The 21,819-nt window shown below is 33.4% G+C and overlaps 1 protein-coding gene and 1 long non-coding RNA gene across 23 annotated transcripts in view; one reads left to right on the top strand and one right to left on the bottom strand.

Moving 5' to 3' along the window:
* The window catches only part of LOC126811613 (protein Daple), a 238,481-nt gene that overhangs the window by 47,719 nt on the left and 168,943 nt on the right, over positions 1-21,819 (bottom strand). The window contains exon 1 of one of the 2 annotated variants that reach the window (XM_056099007.1): positions 12,319-12,380. The exons of the other annotated variant lie outside the window; for it this stretch is intronic. The gene's annotated coding sequence lies outside the window, so the exon portion shown is untranslated. Of the gene's footprint in view, positions 1-12,318; positions 12,381-21,819 lie in introns of those variants that run through there. 2 annotated transcript variants of the gene reach the window in all.
* LOC130010859 (uncharacterized) overlaps positions 1-21,819 on the top strand; it is a 162,650-nt gene that overhangs the window by 85,659 nt on the left and 55,172 nt on the right. For 3 of the 21 annotated variants that reach the window (XR_008786156.1, XR_008786145.1, XR_008786151.1), the window contains exon 1: positions 11,413-11,526. The exons of the other annotated variants lie outside the window; for them this stretch is intronic. This is a non-coding gene — a long non-coding RNA (uncharacterized LOC130010859). Of the gene's footprint in view, positions 1-11,412; positions 11,527-21,819 lie in introns of those variants that run through there. 21 annotated transcript variants of the gene reach the window in all.

Here is a 21,819-nt window from a genome sequence, read left to right as displayed (position 1 = left end):
ACGAAAAGAATGAGAGTGCTAAAGATTTTATTTTAAAATTTTAAGCCTTCCGGGTTAATTGATGAGATAAGCACCGATTTTTAACTTTAAATAAAAGAAACAAACAGTCTAATTTACTATAAAACACCATTCGGTTTGCGTCATGGGTTAACGGCATATTAATAGCTTTATTCACTCCGATGGTTCCTTTACTTATGGTATATTTTTCGAATTGCTTTTTGTATTTATTTACAACGGTTAAAAGTTTAATTGGAAATATTCTAAATATTTTTCTTTATATGATTTGCTTAGTCATAACATGTCTTAGAGGACTACACAACAATGCAATTTGTGGTTGTAATCATTTATTTAGCACCTTCTTGTTAAATCGTTGAAAGATTTAAAGTTTTGATGATATTGTTATATAGTCGTGAAAATGTGGGATCCTAATATCCAATATTTGAGACACAATGAACGTGTACCATATCGTTCCGGGCGAAAAATCAAGGAAAAATTACAATGCGACAGTAAATATAGGAATGGCTGATTCACAAATGATAAAATAATTATAATAAAAACGTTTAGATAGAACGGCCGTTCACTTTGGACTGTTCCCGTATTTCGCCGAACATCATTGATTAGAAATTACAATTATTAATTGATTAGAAATACAAAATGACATAATGACAAAAAATGACATTATTTATTACCCATTTTGACTGTATATTCTTGATACTAGTGCACGAATATTCTATTTACTAATGATTAGAAATATCAAAGTAATAATTTATGAACTATTTAAATGTTCAAATAACATCCTAAGTATTATTATATCGTCAAGTTTAAATCACAACCTTATTCGGTGATTATAAATTTATGGAACTTATAACCTTAGCTGAATCCACACAAGACAGATACAATACTGTGATAATTGTTGATTTACATTTCGGCGCCAACCGGTTGCCCTTCGATACATACAATCAAAGGTTATTTAAATTCAGAGAATGGTGTCCGATTGGTTCTTTGCTTATTAATCGTTTGGTTTCTTTCAATTAAATATAACGTACGCGTCCAACTATACTTTACCTATCTTAAATAGCTTTTCCGTTGACCATAATATATTATGTAAAATTTTATAATCTAAGTCAATACATTTAGGGTTTTTAAAAATACAAAAAACGATTTTCCAGATGATAGGAAAATTACACAAGAAACCATTCTTTTCCCAATAATTTAAACAAATAAGTTTTACAAGCTGAACAGAACCAAAAAAGGTCGATACTCGACTGCTTAGTTATGTATCACTCTAAAATCTTGGGCGGGCAGGCCGGGGATCCAATAAAATTGTAAGATCCGTAATGAATTTAGAATAAACTATATTAAATTACTAGTTCACAGGTGTAATAAAAATCTTATTTGAAGTTGATAGTTATTTATTTTTAAATGTCAAAGCGCATGGTTAGATTAATTAAACCATGAACAGTACATACGATATTTTGGTTAGTTTATTTGTCGGATCTGGTGTCTCTATATAGCAAGACACGAATGTGTTGTTTATCGGGTCGAAGAGTTTCGATAATTGTTTGCCGTTCATTAAAGATAATTTGGACAATGTTATGGCAGCATCAACATGATTCATCTTTGTGAAAATTAAGATTTCTTTTATTTTTTTGGAAAATAAAACCAGTCCAAACTATATTATAATCAGAGAAATGTTAAAACAAAGAAATAGACAAGACAAGAATACAGGTCATCACATATATTATTATCGCATTATTGATGTCCATGTCTCAATAATTAAACGTTTTAATTAAATTTTAATGTATGAATTGTGTGCTTTATTTTCCATTTAATTGACAATTAAATGCACGTATATATAGCCTTGCTCCAATAATGACATATTTTTCTCTTGTATAATTTGATTTTCAAATACAAACCATTAATACCCATCTTAGCATCGTGTATGACAGTGTGCATCAAAATAATCACTTATTTGTGGTTATATTTAAATTTGTAAAGACGCGTTCTTTTGAATTTATTTCTAAAAAATAATAACTTAAATACAACAGAAAAACATAGTCCAGGAGGTTTTCTGGATTGGAAAAAAAACGCATTAGTAAAGCTGGTTCAACAAACAATTGTTATACTTTTAGTTATTTGTAGGGCGTCAATTCCCAATGTAATGGTACTGTTTTAAATTGTAGATTTTACTTTTTATTTTATTCATTGATGTAAAACATTTATTACAATTTTATAATAAAATGTATAAAACACTGAACTTATGGAAAATGCAGTATCATAATACAGATATGTGACGAGAAGCTAATATAAATAGGGATACCCTATAAAAGTTTACCATAGTGTACCGTAATCGAATTGTTTACTGTCCTCGTTACATGGATTCAAATCACAGATCCACCCAAGCTAGAAAACTACAAATCCGAAGATTTTTGTATATAAAATATTCACTTTCCATTCAATAAATATTCCAGTCATCTATTTTTGGAATTGGGGAAATTCATTCTCTTTTCCCCGTACATACAGATTGCCGTGTTATTTCATATTGAAACTAAACAGCATGTAATCAAAGAACGCTTTTATCCGCCATATTTAATATTAACACGTGACATTGTTATGTTTTTTTCGCTTGGAGAGCGTTTATTATACACGATAGAACTCCAGTATAGTAAACCATAACTATGGACAATATCATGTCCCAAATAAATAATCAAATTTGTAGATCGGCAATTTGTCACGTGATGGTCCGAACATTATTTGTATGGCTCAATTTGTTGATAGCAAATACCGCTAATAATTATCTTAGATAAAAAAAAAAACACCCTTAGTAAACGAGGCAATTTTCCCCGGCCTCTTTTCGATATTTGAAATATTTTTTGTGTGTTTTCTTTGTTTAGTTCGATATTAAGTAGTCGTTCCCATTTTTCTATTGATGTCGGTTTTTGAAGTTTATTTGGGATTAATGTGTTGTAGATATTTTTACTTTTTATTTTTGATAGATCTTTATTATAAATCGTTTCAATTATTTTTTTTAAATATTCATATAGATTAGGGTTTGGAGTTTCTGGGTCATTTATGACTTGTTGATTGTTATATAATATATTTTTAGATACAGATTTAATTGATGACTTTAAGCTTCTAATAATTAAATTATTTGCATTATTTCTTATATTTATAATATCTGTGGCAAATTTTAAATCATTATTCTTAAATAATGTATTATTATATATTGATGATTTATTAATTTTAATGTGTTTGTTATTTCATATGACCTGATTTTTCAATGGTATTAGGTAAACAATATGTGTCGTGAATATATCGTGCCAATGATTAAAAATTTGTTTATTAAATGGAGAAGATATTGGAATATTTTTTTCGTAATTACACATTTCGTATTTCACCATTATATTTTTCCAAGATGTATCGAAAGGGTATTTTCCATGTTTGATCAATTGATGTTGTTAGGTTTTTGATCCAAAAGATACTTCGACATTTTAGGAATTCGTTGAATCATGTTTAGGCCTCCGTTTTCAATATTTTGTGTTATAACATTTCTTTTAATTTTGTCACGACCGTTCCAGAGAAATTTATAAATTAATGCATTAAATTGATTCTTAATGTTTTCTGGCGTTTCTATTGACATTATGGGAAAGATTATTTTCGATAGGTAAAATGTTTTAATGATTTGTATTTTTCCCCATGAGGCTTAGATTTCGCTCTTTCCAAATATTTAGTATCTTTATAATTTCATCAATTTTTACCTGAAAGTTTTTTTTGTGTTGATACACTTTGATTGTTCTAGGAACAAATGCCACAACTTTTAATTTCGTCCGAGAAATGTTAAAATCCAATATTGTTTAAACTGTGTGCGGTATTGTTACTTGAGAAGTTCAGGTTCATGATTTCTGATTTTAGTATGTTTATTTCTAAACCAGATATTTTACTGTAAAGTTTTATTATTTCAAATAAATGTCTCGCTGATTTAAAGTCTTAGTAAAACTGTCAACTCGTCTGCAAATGCTGCTAATTTTATTTCTGCTTTTGCGAATATTATTCCTTTTATTTCTCTATTTAAACGTATATTGTGAAACAGAATTTCTATAACTAAAATGAACAGATTGCTAGACATTGGGTCTCCTTGTCTCACTCCTCTTTTAATTTGGAATGTTGGTGTTGTAAAGCCGTTATTAATGATATAACCTGTTATGTCCGAATATAGAGTCTCTATCCATCGTATATAGTTTTTTTTAAAGCCCAGAATAATTAAAGTCCGCATCATAAATTTATGTGATATACTGTCAAATGCTTTTTGAAAATCTAAAGCTAATAATAATCCTGTAATTCGTTTTTGTTTTGCTAAATGAATGCTATCGTCTATAATGCGTATATTTTCTTGTATATGCCGACCAGGGACAAATGCAGTTTGATTTGGATGTATGAGGTGATTTAGGAAAGGTTTGATACGATTAGAAAGAACTTTACTTAATATTTTTTACATCGACATTTGTTAGGGTCGCCAATTTTCCAAATTTGTTTTGTCCTTATTGTGTTTAGGTAATAGTTTAATTAATGACTGTCTTTGAGAGGTAGATAGTTTATTGTTTTCGAAACTGTATTTAAAAGATGCTAAAACATATTTATTTATATGAATCTAGGAAAAAAAACACAGGAAAAAAAGTCACAGTAAAAAAGTCACGGTAAAAATGTCACAGGAAAAAAAGTCACAACTTATATATATTGTATTGTAGAGTGAGTATATCCTTGCACCTTTAAGTTATTTGTCTTTGAGTTAATTAGGTTTGGTTAATAGATCGTGGGTAAATTGTATTTAATCATGAATTTATTATAAAGCTGTTTGTATGTAGGTATTCTTGTTAGGTCTGTACTGTTACTCTACATTACCTTGCTGCAAACACTATACAAACAGATTGGCTCTTTGATCAGTGCTGTGAGTTGATCTGTTGTCTTTGTTAAATTTTAAGCCACTTATTGTGTTTGTTTAATAAAGTAATTAGATCCAATGGCTTCTACATGCAAATTATATATAACGCTATGTATGTTATTGTTTATATATTTTGTCTGCGATATCACCTCGGTGGAAGCGGACGTAAAATACAACTAACCCATCATTGTTTATATACTTGTCTACGATATCACCTTAGGTGGAAGTGGACGTAAAACTTCAAAAAACTAACTAACTAATTGTTTATATTGTTATTGAATTTGAGATGTAATAAAAAAAACTGTGACTTTTTTTCCTGTGTTTTTTTTACCTAGGCAAATTTGTGACTTTTTTACTGTGACTTTTTTTCCTGTGACTTTTTTTCCGCGCACCATTTATATTTGGCCAGAATGCTTCGTAGAACTCAATACTTAGACCGTCATTTCCTGGAGATTTATTCTTTTTAAAACATGATATTGCGTTTTTACATTCGTCATTACTTATGTCATATTCTAATGTTTCTCCCTGGTCAATATCTAGTTTTGGAAGATATTCGTAGTCAAATGTATCATAATTGTTTATGTTAGATGACTGACATTTCTCAGAATATAGATTTTCATAAAAAGATCGAACTTCATTTAAAATGCATTTTCTGTCAGTAACTGATGTATTTCCGTTTATAGTAAATCTATTAATAGTTGTTTTTTGACTCCTTTGTTTTTATAAATTTAGAAAGTAACAATTTATTTTAGTTCTTAATTGAATACCTTCTACTTCACGGGTCAATATATTGTTAAGATTATTTTTCACATTATTATATTCGTTATAGGTATCCAAGCAATTTGAGTTATTATTCAATTTAGATTCTAGTGTTTCTAGTTCAGTTTTTATTTTAGTTTTTAGTGAGTGTCTAATTTTGGCCTTTTCTTTACTGTATTTAATGGATGTTGTTTTAATTTTAAATTTAATGTAATCCCAGAGGTCATTTTTGTCTTCTTGGTTGAAGTATTCTTTTTCCCATTCTAAGACTGAATCAATTATTAATTTTTTGTAAGTTTTGTTTTTGGATAGTGATGAGTTGTATATCCATAGCCCTGGTCCCTTAGGCAATAAGTTAGTGTTTATACTTAAATTAATTCCGGAGTTGTGCTGCATTTTTGTATACAGTCTTGCCAATAGTCTGAAATAAGCCAAAAATCAATTCTACTCTGTATTAGTGGATTTTTTTGACGCAATGTATAACATTGTTTCGTTTGGTTTCTTATTCGATAAATGTCTACTAAAGTTAGATCATCTATTAGGTCTCGTATAGCTTGTAATCCCTTCTTTTTGATTTTATAGTTACCACCGCTACAGTCTAGTTTGTGGTCAAGAACATTGTTGAAATTACCTCCTACAATTATAGATGTATATTGGTCCGTGTCATTCATGTATGTATGTTGTATATCTTTAATATTTTTGTAGTACAGTTCCTGGTCGTGATCTGAATTTGGACTGTATGTATTGAACAGAATGTATTTTTTATTTTCGATTTCTACTGTCAAAATATTAAAATATCCGTTTTGGTCTGAGTAGTGATTTGATGTAGTAATATTGTTATTATTTTTAATAATATTCATCTAGGATAATACTATGAGTTTCTTGTAGAAAAATTATGTCATAGTTTAAATCTTTAAGCCAATGAAAAATGTTTTTGCGTTTGGTCGAATCTCGTAAACCTCTTATGTTATTTGATAGAATGTTCAGAGTCATCTATATGTATATTAATACAGAATTTGTGTCTTTTTAGTTTAAAGATATTTTTTTTTAATGTATATGTATAGTAGATAGCTATTTATGTTTACTACGTACCATAAAATTTTGTAATATGTTATTTGTATAGTTTGTATAAATGTATATTTTATTTTGTAATATATATATCTACTAACATTGAATGTGGTTTTTTTTTGTTGTTTCCGGAAATGTATCGATTACTAATGTATACTGATGTCCAAAAGAAAGTATACACACTAAAAGTATGACTAAGTTTTGATTAGATTAAAAACATTTGATAAAGCATTACTGAGTTTGTCTCTTCCGTCCAAACTCAACATTTCTAAGCAAAATAAAAATGTGAAACAAATTGACATTCTACCCAAATACCGTATACCATGGAAAAACGACTTTGGTTGATGCAGCACAAAATGCACAGTGTATACTTTCTTTTGGACATTAGTATATGTATCAATGGTATGCATGTCTTGTAGGAGTACGCATTTGGATTGACCTAGTGTTAGATACATTTATCACTTATTTACAATATTTACAAATTGAGTTGGTTTTTAATAAGAAATGGTGTTTGTTTTTACTACAAATTATGAAAGAATACATTTTAGTAATTGCATGTGTAAGGTAGTTGGAAGAGTAATAAAAAGGCTATATATTGCTATTTATTTGGGGTATTTAGCGAGTTTAGCCTACATAAACATGTCCAATATACAGTGGCAGCCCTTGGCAAAGGAATTCATGAGCCAAATAGTTCGCCAAATCAAGAAACATTTTGGATATGTTTTAGTCAATTTGAGTTTTTCTTATTTTTTCACATTGTTTATGTTTAAGGTGCACAAATTGCTTTAGCCAAATTTTTGCCAAATCTGATTTTTTTTTTAGCCAAAATAGAGCAGTTGATAGCCATTGGCGATTGTCTGGGGAGATCACTGCCCATATATGTATAATACAATTTTATACATGAATATGTCTGAGGTCTTAAATGCAAAAATAAAGGGGTTGATTAGAGACAAACATTAAAGGGAAATCAGGTATTTTGGTTAGGGTCATACAGTATGGTGTTTTACAGTTCAAAATACATTGGCTAGAGTAGATTATATAAATTAATTATAGAGGGATATATTGGCTGAATCTCCAAAGTTATTTGAGTATTATCTCTCATTTTTGGCTGCAGATAGTTTATACTGAAGATCGTCATAAAGGTCTATTTTGACTTTCACTTTGTTTACTGCTTTTGCATATATTTGTCCGTTAAAGTAGCATGCTTTTTCGCACAGGTCTGTGTTGTTGGCTCTATTTATTAAAGTAAGGTTTTTCTTAGTGATATCGTCGTAGCATTTTATACCTTTTTCAGATAATTGTTTTCTTTTCATCATAATTTTGCGTTTAATATTGGTGTTCGATAATTTCACTAATGTTGTGACTGGTTTGTTTCTGTCTCTGACTGGAAGTGGGTGAATGGCTTGAATTTCTTCAGATTTAATGGAAATGTCGACACACCTTTGTATAGACTGCATGAATACTTGTTTATCATCAAGGGCGGGTTGTTTTGTAAACCTAGCACACGAATATTGTTTTTGCGTGAGTATTGCTCATTGTAGTTGGCCATTCGTATTGCTTCGTCCGTCCTTAACTTTTCAAGCTCGTTGATCGTTAGTTTTTTATTTTATTTTTTTAAAATTTCGTTGTCTTTTAAAGTTTGGTCCAATTTTTCATGTATCGAACTAAATTCCTCGCGAAATGTTTGTACAATCGATGAAGTAATATCACTTACTATAGATTTTAAGTCCTATTTTGTAAGCATACAATTTTTCATTTCAATCAATTTATACTTCCATATTTATACTTATGTCTTCTTCAGATTGCGACGAATTTTCTCGTGGCTCCTGTTGTATTTAAGGACATTGTTATCTCTTGTTGTGTAGATTCTTTTTAGTTCACTGGCTGTTTGACTTGTTGTTATTACATGTCACTCATTAATGAGGTCATGTACATTTGTCAACTTAAATATAATATTAATCACCTTCTAAGTGTTTTTAAACATTAAGATTATGTCCATATGTTATTCACAGTGTTTTAAAACAGTGTCCTTGTAAACTTTTAAATGTTTAAATCACGTTTAATTCAACTTTTAAACAGATTTTCTGCTTACACATTTCGTGTGATGTTCTCATGCGGCCATCTTATAAAATGAATTGATATTGCTGGATTTCGTTGATTCTGCGTCCATTTTATTTGATGTGTGCAATGCTTATGTGGAAACCTGTTTAATGGTTTCATTGGTACCGGAAGTGACATAAGTTCAAGGGTAACGTGGCACCAGTGAAACCCGTCATTACTGGTTCGCAGTTCTAGTTATTATTATTATTTTATTATTATTTAATACATTTATATATTTCTAGTTATTATTATTATTATTGTATTATTATTTTATTATTATTTAATACATTTATATATTTCTAGTTATTATTATTATTATTATTGTATTATTATTTTATTATTATTTAATACATTTATATATTTCTAGTTATTATTATTATTATTATTGTATTATTATTTTATTATTATTTAATACATTTATATATTTCTAGTTATTATTATTATTATTGTATTATTATTTTATTATTATTTAATACATTTATATATTTCTAGTTATTATTATTATTATTGTATTATTATTTTATTATTATTTAATACATTTATATATTTCTAGTTATTATTATTATTTTATTATTATTTAATACATTTATATAGCGCATCTTTCACCGAAGTGTTCAGATGCGCTGAAATAATAACAAAGTAAAAATACAATTTATAATAAAAAAGAAGTCCCTAAAACAGGCTTTGAAAGGCTTATCGTTTTCATTTTAAAGGTCATTGATGAACACCCACTTTATTTCAAATATTTTTCACAACTGAAAATAGTGCTTATTTATTATTATTCACCCATTTGTTAGCTAAGCAGTGATTATAACTGTTGTCAATTTCAATATGTAGTCAAAATTATCAATCAAAACATTTTGGATGATAAGCTGATTGAGATGTAAGAGAGAGAGAGAAATTGTGTTTAACGTCCACTCGACACAAACTAGGTCATTTCGGGACTAACATATGGTTGAATTTTATTTACATAATTCGCTTGCGCGTAGGGGTGTTTAGCAGTGGGAGGAAACCGGAGGACCCGGGGAAAACCAACGAGGTTGGACAGGCGACCCTACTCCTAGTCACGTACAACCGGGGATTCGAAACCACGCCAGTCGACTCAATGACAGACTTAATGATACAGCGGGCGCACGCTAACCATTCAGCCATCCACCCCCCCCCCCCCGATTGAGATGTAACATTGACACAAAAGTGAAGTGTTAAATATGAAAATATTCCATTTGTAAATTTGTAAATTGTTTTATAAATAAAGTTTATAAAGTGTCATGTTACATCTTGCATGAAAAAATGCCCATAAATAAGGATTAACCATTTAATATTCATATCAAAACTATATTAATTATAGACACATTTCTGTGTCTCTTCCATGCACCAAAGGGAATAAAGTTTTCAAATTCTGTATTGGAATAAAACATTTTCAAAGATGAACACGGTGTCTAATATTACGTCTCTTAGGACTACTTCCATTTAAATATGTAATTATTTCAAATTCTGCAATTAAGAATGCTCAAAATAACTTATTTCAGGATCAGACAAGATCAGGGGAAAATTTTAAAGTATAAATTATGGAGATAGCATTTGTTTTATTTTTTGAAAATTTATGACAAAGACGTGACACGTATTTCATGACACCAAATACAATGTTCGCCTTCCTATGTATGTTCACTGGACAATCAAAGCACCATAAAGAAGGTTGACGTCATTAAACGTCAGTGTCCAGTGAGAGTCGAGAATGGGCAACATCCCAGTTTCCGGGGTTTTTCAGACGAGTTTCCTATGTGAGTGAATCAGTGACAGTGTTATAGCGCCACTGTCCGGGCAAAATGTTTCTCGTAGCGTAATATGCAAAACAACTAGGACGCTAAACCCCATTTTATTTTTAAGGTTAACAGGATTGTGACGATTTTAACAATTTGGTTTTTCTTTTACAAAGCGTGACAAAATCCGTCACATCTAACGGTAAATTTTTCCAATTTGAAATGTTTTTTGTTAATCACTTGGTTTGATATTTGCTTACAATGTTTGTGTTGTTTGTGTCTTTTCCGTTCGGGTTTGTGTGGGATTCGATATAAGAGTAGGCCGTAGTGTCGCTGTCCGGCAAAATTTCCCTTATAGCACACTTTCTGGCCAGAGGTCGCAGTCACGCAAAAATCCGCGTATTTCACGCATTTTTTTCAAAATAAACGCAAATATTGACGGACGCTGCGTAATTTACACGCAGAAAATTGCCCCGACGTGAGAATAATTAGATTATTCTATGTCGTAGTTTGTACAATTTATGTGCTTCACCCGGCATTTACACACCTCTACTGCACGTAGTTGTTGTTGTTCTTAGTGTTTAACGTCCGCTTCCACCGAAGGTGATATCGCAGACAAGGCACGTAGTCTCCGTAGTTCTTTTTATACATACTCTTATTTCATTCATTAGTTCATTGCAGTAAGCCTACGTAGCTATCCTATTGGATGCAATAAAGCGCATTTCATACAAGACTTGGGATTGGCTAGAATACGATATACTGTTTACATTCAGCCAATCAAATGTTGGCTTTCATAGCAATAGTTTTCTCTGTACTTCCTGTCGAAGTGAAAGATTGAAATGACTGTGCCGTCAACCATAGACATGCCGTTAACCTCCAGTAATCATTAGACTAAATACAGTAGGCATATCAATGAAATAAGGACGCTTAAAATAGGGTTGTTCACAAAACGACTTTGCATCTTCTATATTGAGTATTTTGAGAGGCTCTAAGTCACGCAGATGTAGAGGGCAAAAACGCAAAATTTTGGAATGTCTGCGTATTTTTACGCAACTCGAAATTGATCCACTGCGACCTCTGTTTCTGGCGTATGCCCGTCTTCATTAGCTCAGGTCGGAGCAGAACAGTAGGACGTTAAACCCCATTTCATTTCTATAAGAGCTATCAAAGTGGATTTTATTTTACTTCCTTCATCAGCCATATTGGATCTCTTCAACCCGTCGGGGGGTTGGATGGCTGAATGGTTAGCGTGCGCGCGCTGTATCATAAAGTCTGTCATTGAGTCGACTGGCGTGGTTTCGAATCCCCGGTTGTACGTGACAAGGAGTAGGGTCGCCTGTCCAACCTCGTGGGTTTTCTCCGGGTCCTCCGGTTTCCTCCCACTGCTAAAGACCCCTATGCGCAAGCGAATTATTGAAATAAAATTTAAAAAAACATATGTTAGTCCCGAAATGGCCTAGTTTGTGTCGAGTGGACGTTAAACCCCATTTCTCTCTCTCTCTCTCTCTCTCTCTCTTCAACCCGTTCCATTTCAGGGGTAAGACGTGAAGACAAAACACCTTTTTTGTTTTAGATCGGTGGACGTTTTTCGCTGGCTAGTTCGCTACCGACGGTAGTGAGACCATTCTGATTATAGTAGGCCTGAGTTGGTATAATAAAAAAGATATTACATTATAATAAATAATAACTCACCCGTTCGATGTAATAAACACGATAGACAGGTTGATAATGCACACGCAAGCAATCCGTGTCAGAATTAAGTCGGTCTGTGATATTATAGTGTCAGTAATTTCTATTGGATATTATAATTAAACGGAAAGTAAATTAATGAATCATAGTGATAGAAATAAATACTATAGCCTATGGGTGGAAATGACAGACTAAGCAATAGGATATGAATAACTATAACAGACTATGATTTGTATTGGGTGATATGATAAACAGGACATATTAAATACTAACGATTCTGTTAATCTCTATAAACCTTTAATATATTAGAGAGGTTGGGTGGTGTAGGGGTATAACATGTGCTTGTGGAACCATCAGGTCTGACATTGAGTCAAGTGGCAAAAACCTCTACACACAAGCGAATTATTGAAATAGAATTAAACCATATGTTAGTCCCGAAATGACCTAATTTGGGTAGAGTGGACGTTAAACCCCAGTTATCTCTCTCTCTCTCTCTCTCTCTCTCTCGCCTGTCTACTGACCACTGTCCACTTACTACTATAAAAATGATACCATAGAGCCAAAGCCTCAGCCTGTTATTTAGAATATGATTTTGTAACGTTTCACGTTGTGGCCTTGAGAGTGGTTTAGTGGGAAGTTCCCTTTATTTAATAAAAAAAACCAACATATTGTTTGGTAGTGGATCAATACAGACAGCATATATGCGGACATATTTGCGTCTCTTTTCCGGATTGGTTGATGTCGCCTATCCTACTATCCTATTGTTCTGGTTTGGTAGATGTCTTTTTACCAGACTTTTACTTAATCCACCTATGGGTATGAAGTCGTGGATCATTTTGAAGATCCGCAGTTTTAGGTCCGGTTTCGGAAAGAGTAGGTTCATGATGTTCTCCATCATCTCCACTAGTTCCCCCTTCTCTCTTCTGTGTATACCCCTCACAGTCTACCACACATGATTGGTTGTACATTCTTCTCAGACGATGACTTGGTATTTGATGTCTCGCTGTATATCTTGGTATGTTGCGGAATGGTGTTGTGTCTCTAAGACTTTCGTTCAGACAATGACTTGGTATTTGATGTCTCGCCGTATATTATGGTATGTTGCAGAATGGTGTTGTGTCTCTAAGACTTTCGTTTGTGTATCTATGTACCCTTTCCCTTTGATTTCCACTTGTGATGGAATCCACACATGCGCTAAGTTGCTTCCGTTCTGTAGGACTCTCTGATACAGGTTCCTTATTCCCAAAATGACTTCTGGTCTTGATTCCGAGTTGTCATTTTGGATTGAAATCAAGCTGCTCATTAAGTCACTTGGTATGCCAAACTTTCTACTCTTCTAATTGGAGATCTATAATATAGCATGACGGATGGCCACTATCTCTGCATTGTTCACCGAACAGTTATTGGGCAGTTCCCAACTTGTTTCCTGTTTCTCCTTTGGTAAATATATTCCAAACGAGGTTGTCCTCATTTCACGACTTCGTGATCTGTGCTGCGGTTTGATTATTTTGTTTGTTTGTTTTTGTAGGAGGTCGAGGTTGACTGTTTCCTTAATGCCCTGGCCAAAACTTTTCTTCGTTGGGTCTCTCACAAAAGTGTATTTCTGTATGCTGACAAAGGTTGGGGATCAATCGCCTAATTGCGAGATCTTAGCACCGTATCTTGTTGCCAGTTATTTCCTTCTAAGGGATGGGGGTAACTCGCTGTTTTTTTGTAGAAGTGCTTCTCTCCTTGTCCCCAGCCCTACGCCAGTCGCAATACAAAGAGCTTTATATTAGATGGTGTTGAGCTGAAATAATCGTTTTTGCGCCCAATTCATAAAAACCAAAGAGCAGTATTAGAGCACGATGCACCACCAATAGTGTAACTCTGTTGGTTCCGCACGAATTTACCGTTTACGTTTCTTATTAGGTTCAGGATTGTGGTGCATCTGTATACGATCATGTTGATGTGAAGTTAATGAATGGATGGTAGATTGTTTTATAGTTCTATGTTTAGTTTAATCAATTTGATAACATCATGGACTGAGCATCGTTTTCATGTAATCACAACAATGAATAAACTCTACCTTATAATCCAATGGCGACCGTTTATCAACTTTACCACACAGCTCTTCTAATGAAATGGGATTTTAGCCCGGGCAGCGGCGCTACGGCCTACTCTTATTTCGAATTCAAGTTGTCGACGATTCTTTTACATGCACGCCAATGTGTACACGGGCCCTCGGTTTTCCGTCCCATTCGAGCGACTATACGATGTCCCTTGCCAGGCACTCTGTCCTGTACCACTGACAAGGGAGAACCACTCCGGAAACCCCATGGGACCGCCAGGTTAGCGAGCCAACGTCCTACTCACTAAGCCACCGTGACTCCACCTTCTAATAAGAACCGACAGCATATCAACATGTGATAATGCTTGTATAGTTTACAGTGTCCGTGTATTTGTCTTCTAGGTTTCTATCTAGGCGTGGAGGGGGGGGGGGGCTAATGGTTAACGAGAAAACCCACGAGGTTGGATCCTACTCCTTGTCACGTGCAACCGGGGAATTGAAACTACGCCAGTTGACTCAATGACAGACCTTATGATAGAGCACGCACGTGCTAACCAGTCGGCCATCCACCCCCACCCCTTTGTACGCGAAAAGAACATTATTCAAATAAAATTGAACCATATGTTTGTCCCTAGTTTGTGTCGAGTGGACGTTAAACCCCGTTTTTCTCATTTTATAATAGTTGTAGCAGTTCCGTTAATTCGCAGGACATTTTAAATGTATATAATGCCGATTCTGTAAGCGACAGTTAAATTCAGAATAGCGGGACATTCTGATGTCAGCATTTGAACTGTAAATAACCGATAAACATGATAGACGTCAGATAGAGATTTCAATAAAAATGTAAATATTGCTTAGTTTTCAGAGATATAATTTACTGAAGGAGCTGGAATTTATTCGCCAGGGATACATATTTAAAAAAGGAAATATAGTTAGCTGTGTAAGTTGTTTCGTTTTTCATTATTCACTAATAACGAAATGAAATGGGGTTTAACGTCCTTCTGTTCTGCTCCGACTAATGAAGACGGGAATACGCCATACAGTGCGCCAGGAAATTTTGCCCGGACAGCGATGCTACGGCTTACTCTTATATCTAATTTCAACTGTCAGTGAGTGTTTAACGTGCACGCCAATGTGTACACGGGATCTGGGCTATTTGTCAATTTCTGTGTTTTATGCTGCTGGGGGATGCTTATCATCTATCATTCTATTGGTGTCTAATAAAGTGTTGAATAACGAATTAGCTGGACAGTATAAATAATAACCTGAGTTGTGTATCGATTATATGTCATTTAGGCTGTTTTATGCAGCTAGGAGATACTTGGTATCCGTCATTCCAATGCTGTCTACCTGTAGTTTGAACCTAGATGCTTTATAGATACTTGAAATATCTTCACATTGAATCATCAATAGGGAAATGAAAAACAGCTCGTTGTTTTTTCGGATGGAGGCCATTTTACGTGTATTAAGTACCTATGATTCTAGCGATGTTTAGCTTCATCTTTGAATTCTTAATTACAAGTTGTAAAACGAATAACAGCGATGTTTAGCTTCATCTTTGAATTCTTAATTACAAGTTGTAAAACGAATAACAGCAGTGCCGGACTGGTGGGCCAAAGGCCCACCTGTCAGGTCATTGACCAAGGCCCACATTGACCAAGGAGGACTGTGCCATCCCCCCCCCCCTCCCCAGGAAAATTTTGAAAATTGACAACCGCAAACCCATTTTCCAAGCATTTCAGACTAAAGCAGAGGAAATTTGTCAGTCATATTTTTTCTATCTATTCTTTCTCCTATCCTGTGTCCTGTCCTCTCCTTCCTTCTTTCTTTTCTTCCCCCCCCCCTCTCTCCTTTCTTTCTCTTTTTTTTTCTTTTTCTCTTTTCTTTATAGGCTTAGGCCCACTTTTTTTTAATGAGCTTAGGCCCACCTGTCACGGACAGGTGGACAGGTGGGCCTAGTCCGGCACTGAATAACAGGCGGTATTATAGTAAATTCCATCATCATTAGGAAAAGTAGAAGACATTTCATAATGACATTCAGTGAATGATGTTTACTACGTCATAGTCGGAATCTTCGTATCATGTAGTAACAAGTATAATACAGTATTCTCCGGAAATAAGCTTTTACTCGATATACAGTGTCAATATGACTATAGTTAGGGATTATTTTCATAAAATATTTCTGCATCCATTCCCATTATACACAATTCTCCAGCAATCAGAAGACCATTCTATGTATTCTATGATCATATTGTAGCATCACTGTATACCGTAAACAACAATTGTTGTTTCTCCAGAAAGTGTTGTTTCTCCAGAACCTGCCATTTCACCGAAAATTGTTGTTGTTACGATCGCTTTAAATGTCTATGTTGAGTCATATGTGGCTGTATTTCATGGGTATATACTAGAAAATATTGATCTGTCCGACTCAGGAGGGTGGGGGCTGCCAGTACGCCAATGCTCGTAACACACTGCAAATGGCGTATGCCCGTCGTCATTAGCCCAGTCAGAGAAGAAAAGTAGGACGTTAAACCCAATTTTATTTCATTTCCAAGAGTTATTTATTACGGATCCCTCGATTTCTGTTCCTGTCACCATGCATCGGTATTAGAGCACGATACACCATCATTTACCGTTAATTTTCTTATTGGGTTCAGGATTTTGGTGCATCTGTATACGATCATGTTGATGTGAAGTTAACGAATGGATGGTAGACTGTTTTATAGTTCTATGTTTAGTTTAATCAATTTGATAACATCATGGACTGAGCATCGTGTTCATGTTATCACAACAATGAATAAACTCTACTTAATAATCCAATGGCGACCATCTATCAACTTTACCACACAGCTCTTCTAATGAAATAAAATGAAATGAAATGGGGTTTAGCGTCCCGCTGTTCTGTTGGGCTAATAAAGCTGTGCATTCGCCATGCAGGGAATTTTAGCCGTGGCGGCGGGGCTACGGCCTATTTCGAATTCAAGATTTCAACGATTCTTTTACGGGAACACCAATGTGCACACAGTACCTCGGTTTTTCGCCCCATTCAATTTCCCTTGCCATACCCTCTGTCCTGCACCACTGACAAGGGAAACCCAGGGATCGCACACGGGACCGCCAGGTTAGCTAGCCAACCTCCTACTTACTGATCCACCGTGACTCCACCTTCTAATAAGAACCGACAGCATATCAACATGTGATAATGCTTGTATGGTTTACAATGTCCATGTATTTGTCTTCTATAAGTTTCTATCTAGTTGTTGTGTCAAACTGTACTCTTGTTATTCCATCTCCATTCAGTGGTCTGGTATAGACCGACTGTGTTTAGGCATGTGTGATGATCATCTCCCTAACCTTCTGGGTTTCATATTCATTTCTTTACAACCCAACTAGGTTTTAACCCGTGACAATTAATTCCAACCAATTAATATAAAGACAGATCCGTTAATTCGCAGGACACTTGAAATTTATATAAAGCAGTAGGGCTAGATCGTATAGATTTGAAAATGCTAAAATGTGGAAAAAATGTTATTTCCTCAATTATAACTGAATTATTTAATGAAATACTTTCCACGTTAATATACCCCGATTCTTGGAGAAAAACATATATTACTTCACTACATAAAAAAGGTTACAAATCTGATCCCAATAATTATAGAGGTATTGCGATATCTGGTAATCTTTTTAATTCTCTGATCAATACTAGGTTAAAAACATTTATAGAAAGTAAGCTCTCCAATTTCCAGTTTGGGTTTAGAGAAAACCACCGAACATCAGACAATTTACTTATATTAAAAACACTGGTTTCAAAATACGTAAAAAATAAACAGGATAAAATATATGTAGCATTTGTTGATTTCCGTAAAGAGTTTGATTCTGTATGGAGACAAACTCTTCTCCTTAAGTTAGCTAAGGTATTGGAAAAAAAGTGCTTCAATATAATCCAAGACTTATATAAAAGAACAATATCAACAGTGATATTAGAAGATCAGCTAGGCAGAGATTTTCAGATAGATATAGGTGTTAGACAGGGAGACTGTTTGAGTCCAACCTTGTTCAACATATTCATTGATGATATAAATGAGGTTTTCAATGAAGAATGTAAACCAGTAGAACTAGATACTATATCATTCAACAGTATTATGTTTGCTGATGATATCGTTTTGATCTCGAAAACTAAAGACGGTCTGCAAAAATGTCTCGACAACTTAGAAAATTATTCCGATGAGTGGAGACTAACTATAAATACCAATAAAACAAAAGCTATGTGCTTAACACACTCCAAATCAACAAATAACTCCCATAATTTTATGTATAATGGAAAATATTTAAAAAACGTTCATGAGTTCAATTATCTTGGAACCGTCATTTCAGACACTGGCTCCTGCTTAGCTGCCATGGATAACTTGACACAGAAAGGAAGTAAAGCATTTAACATTATGATTAGCAAGTTAACTAAAATAAATCCAGATCGATATCTTGTAAAGAAACTTTTTATCTCCCAAATTCGACCGATCATAACATATAATTCGTATATATGGTTTATGGATATGGACGAAAAACAACATAAAGCTAAAGAATTAAAATCATATTATAATAATTTAATGTCCAAAAAAAGGCTAAAAACATATGTACATGTACTTTAAAAGACAAATATTTTGTTCATCTTTCTTATATAGATTCAACAATGATAGAAAAATTTAATATTAAAATGTGCAAATATACCTTAGAAACAAGCAGAAAAAGTAGCAACATAGCTATCTTGTTATTACAAGATACGGAGAAGCCCATGAGTAACTTATTTTAAGGTCGCCATACACAGATTTATCGAATAGCTCGGGTCAACGCCGTACTTTATTTTATGTTACAGAATCGGCACATTCATGGCATGCTCCCATAAATATCATTCGTTATTTTCATGCCTCCATCTAAATCATAAAGTTCATACTCTCATTAACTTCAAACTCCCACCAACTTCATATTAATATCACGATTCATCAATTTTAATGCTCCCCTTTAAGCCACAGAACGCTATTTATATTTTTCCGAAAACTTCATTAAATTTCGATTTTTGGCTGTTTTTATTGTCTGCAGAAGTTACAGATTTTAGCGATTTTTTTACATTTCAAAGGACATTAAAAACTGTGCGAAGTCAAAACGAACTAAAACAAAAAAAAACATTTTTACGGTTAATCATCAACGGCCATTGAACAGCAGATATGATTCAAATCTGTTGAAAATCGGAGTCTCAATATGTACGATAAATGGACAGTAAGTAACGAAAATACATTCTGAAAAATGGACACGGCGTCTAACAACAGTTTATTTACAGCTTGCGGTATCTCCCAACGAATACAAAGTTTTGAGAGGGATTTGAAGCAAATGTTTGATAGATTAATTAGTGCGAATATGATTTTAGTCCAAATATATCATCATATCACGTAGTTTGTACGCGGGAAATTATCTTTAAGGAGAGCATGAAATCAATGAATCATTAATAAACGATATCAATGAGAGTATGAAGTTGGTGGGACTATGAAGTTAATGAGAGTATGAACTTAATGAATGGTTTTTGATGAGGGTACGAAATAGCTAATGATATTAATGGGAGCATGACCTGAATGTGCCGATCCCGTAACATAAAAAGGTACTTCGTTAGCCTAGCCAACCGATAAATCAGTGTATGGCTACCTTGAAAAAACTGGTAATTACAAGATAGTCAGAATATTTTTTTTTTCATTTGATTGACCCTAATGGTCTTCCGTAGAAGATATAGCTGGTTTTCATTTATTAAAAATTGTGAATCGATAAAATCCAATGTACATGTAGAATTAAAATCATATTATAATAATTTATTGTCCAAAAAAAAAAAAAATAATAATAAAGGCATAGATGGAACTTCCTTAAATAAGCTAAGGTCTTTATAAAAAAAATGACATAAATTATGATAATTATTTAGATGCGATAAGAAATCCAAAAACACAGAAAAGCACTAACAAATCTTAGAGAAGAATAAGTGCACATAAATTGAAAATTGAAACAGGGAGATATTTAAAATTAGACGTAAAAGATCGTTTGTATAGTATATGCCAGGAGGTAGACGACAAAATTCATTTTCTAACAAAGTGCAAACGACATTACGAAAATAAAATCGAACTGTTCAGATTAAGCTTATTTCGAGAGCCAAATTTTTATAAAATGAATGTTTTTCAACAATTTAAAATACTTATGTAAATAAAAATGTAGAAATTTTGAAATGTTTAGGAGCTTTTATATACAATTCGTTCCTGTCTCTGTAAAGTATGTATATAATTATGTACATGTATGTATCCTGTGTTTGGCTCATTTATATTTTTTATTATAATTTTATCTGTAGGTGCACATAACCCTGTAAGGTTTTTTATGCAATAAAGTTTCTTCTTCTTCTTCTATAATGTCGATTCCATGAGCTACAGTGGATTTATTTCGAAATAGGAGAGATTTGGAGGTTGCATTGTGACTGGACAAGCAAGGATTGTTCGTTATCATAATGCGCCTTGTTCAATTCAGAATACATTTATACATAGCCGTGACATTCTGATGTCAACATGTAAATCACAGATTATCGCGATTGACGTAAGGTAGTAATTTCAATACAAATGTAAAATTGTTAGGGATATAATTTACTGTATTATGTCTATGTCTATATAATGCTGGAATCCGATATATTTTTTTAAAAAGGTTTAATTTAGTTGAAATTTAGGTTAGGCCTATATATAATATTTAGAAACAATTTTTTGGTTGGATAAGCCCTATCTCGAGCAAAACATGGAGTAATATATTAAAACAACATTCGGGCTATTTCTTAATATCTCACCCCCGACAATTTAACCACTTATAATTATTGTATGCAGTGTGGTGTTCTTCTGAGAAATAAACCACTGACAAGGCCAAGGTCATGGGTATTTCCACTCTTCGAAATTTTATATTTATCAACTTATAATTTCTGTTCCGTTTAAAATCCTTGACTCAATTGTTTGTTGTGAGTAATAAGGCGACGAGATAGAAAATTCGGTTAACGCTCTAACGAAATGGTATAAAAATGGTAACTGTTTAGCTAGTCGACATTAGGAATAGGTTACAAATAGGGTACCCATTCCGTGGTTTTTTTTAATATTTGACAATCTATATAATAAGTGAAATGAAGTAAAATGGGGTTTAATATCCTACTTTTCTACACCGACTCGGGTAATGAAGACTTGCATGCGCCATGCCAGCGGTGAATTCCATCTGTCAAGGGTTTTTACATGTACGTGCACGCCAATAAACCTCGTTTTTGTCCTATCTACACGACTAGACAACTGTTCTTGCAAGGCTTTCTATCCTGCACCACTGACAACGCCTGAAAATTCCGAGGAAGTTTCTCTGCCAACACAGGGCGCGAACCCGAGACCTCTAGACTAGTAAGGCTGCGA

This window comes from Patella vulgata, chromosome 2 (assembly GCF_932274485.2).
Source record: "Patella vulgata chromosome 2, xgPatVulg1.2, whole genome shotgun sequence".
NCBI classification, from domain to species: Eukaryota; Metazoa; Mollusca; class Gastropoda; family Patellidae; genus Patella; species Patella vulgata.
The sequence above is the reverse complement of the archived record's forward strand: the minus strand, read 5'-3'. Positions and strand labels throughout refer to the sequence as shown.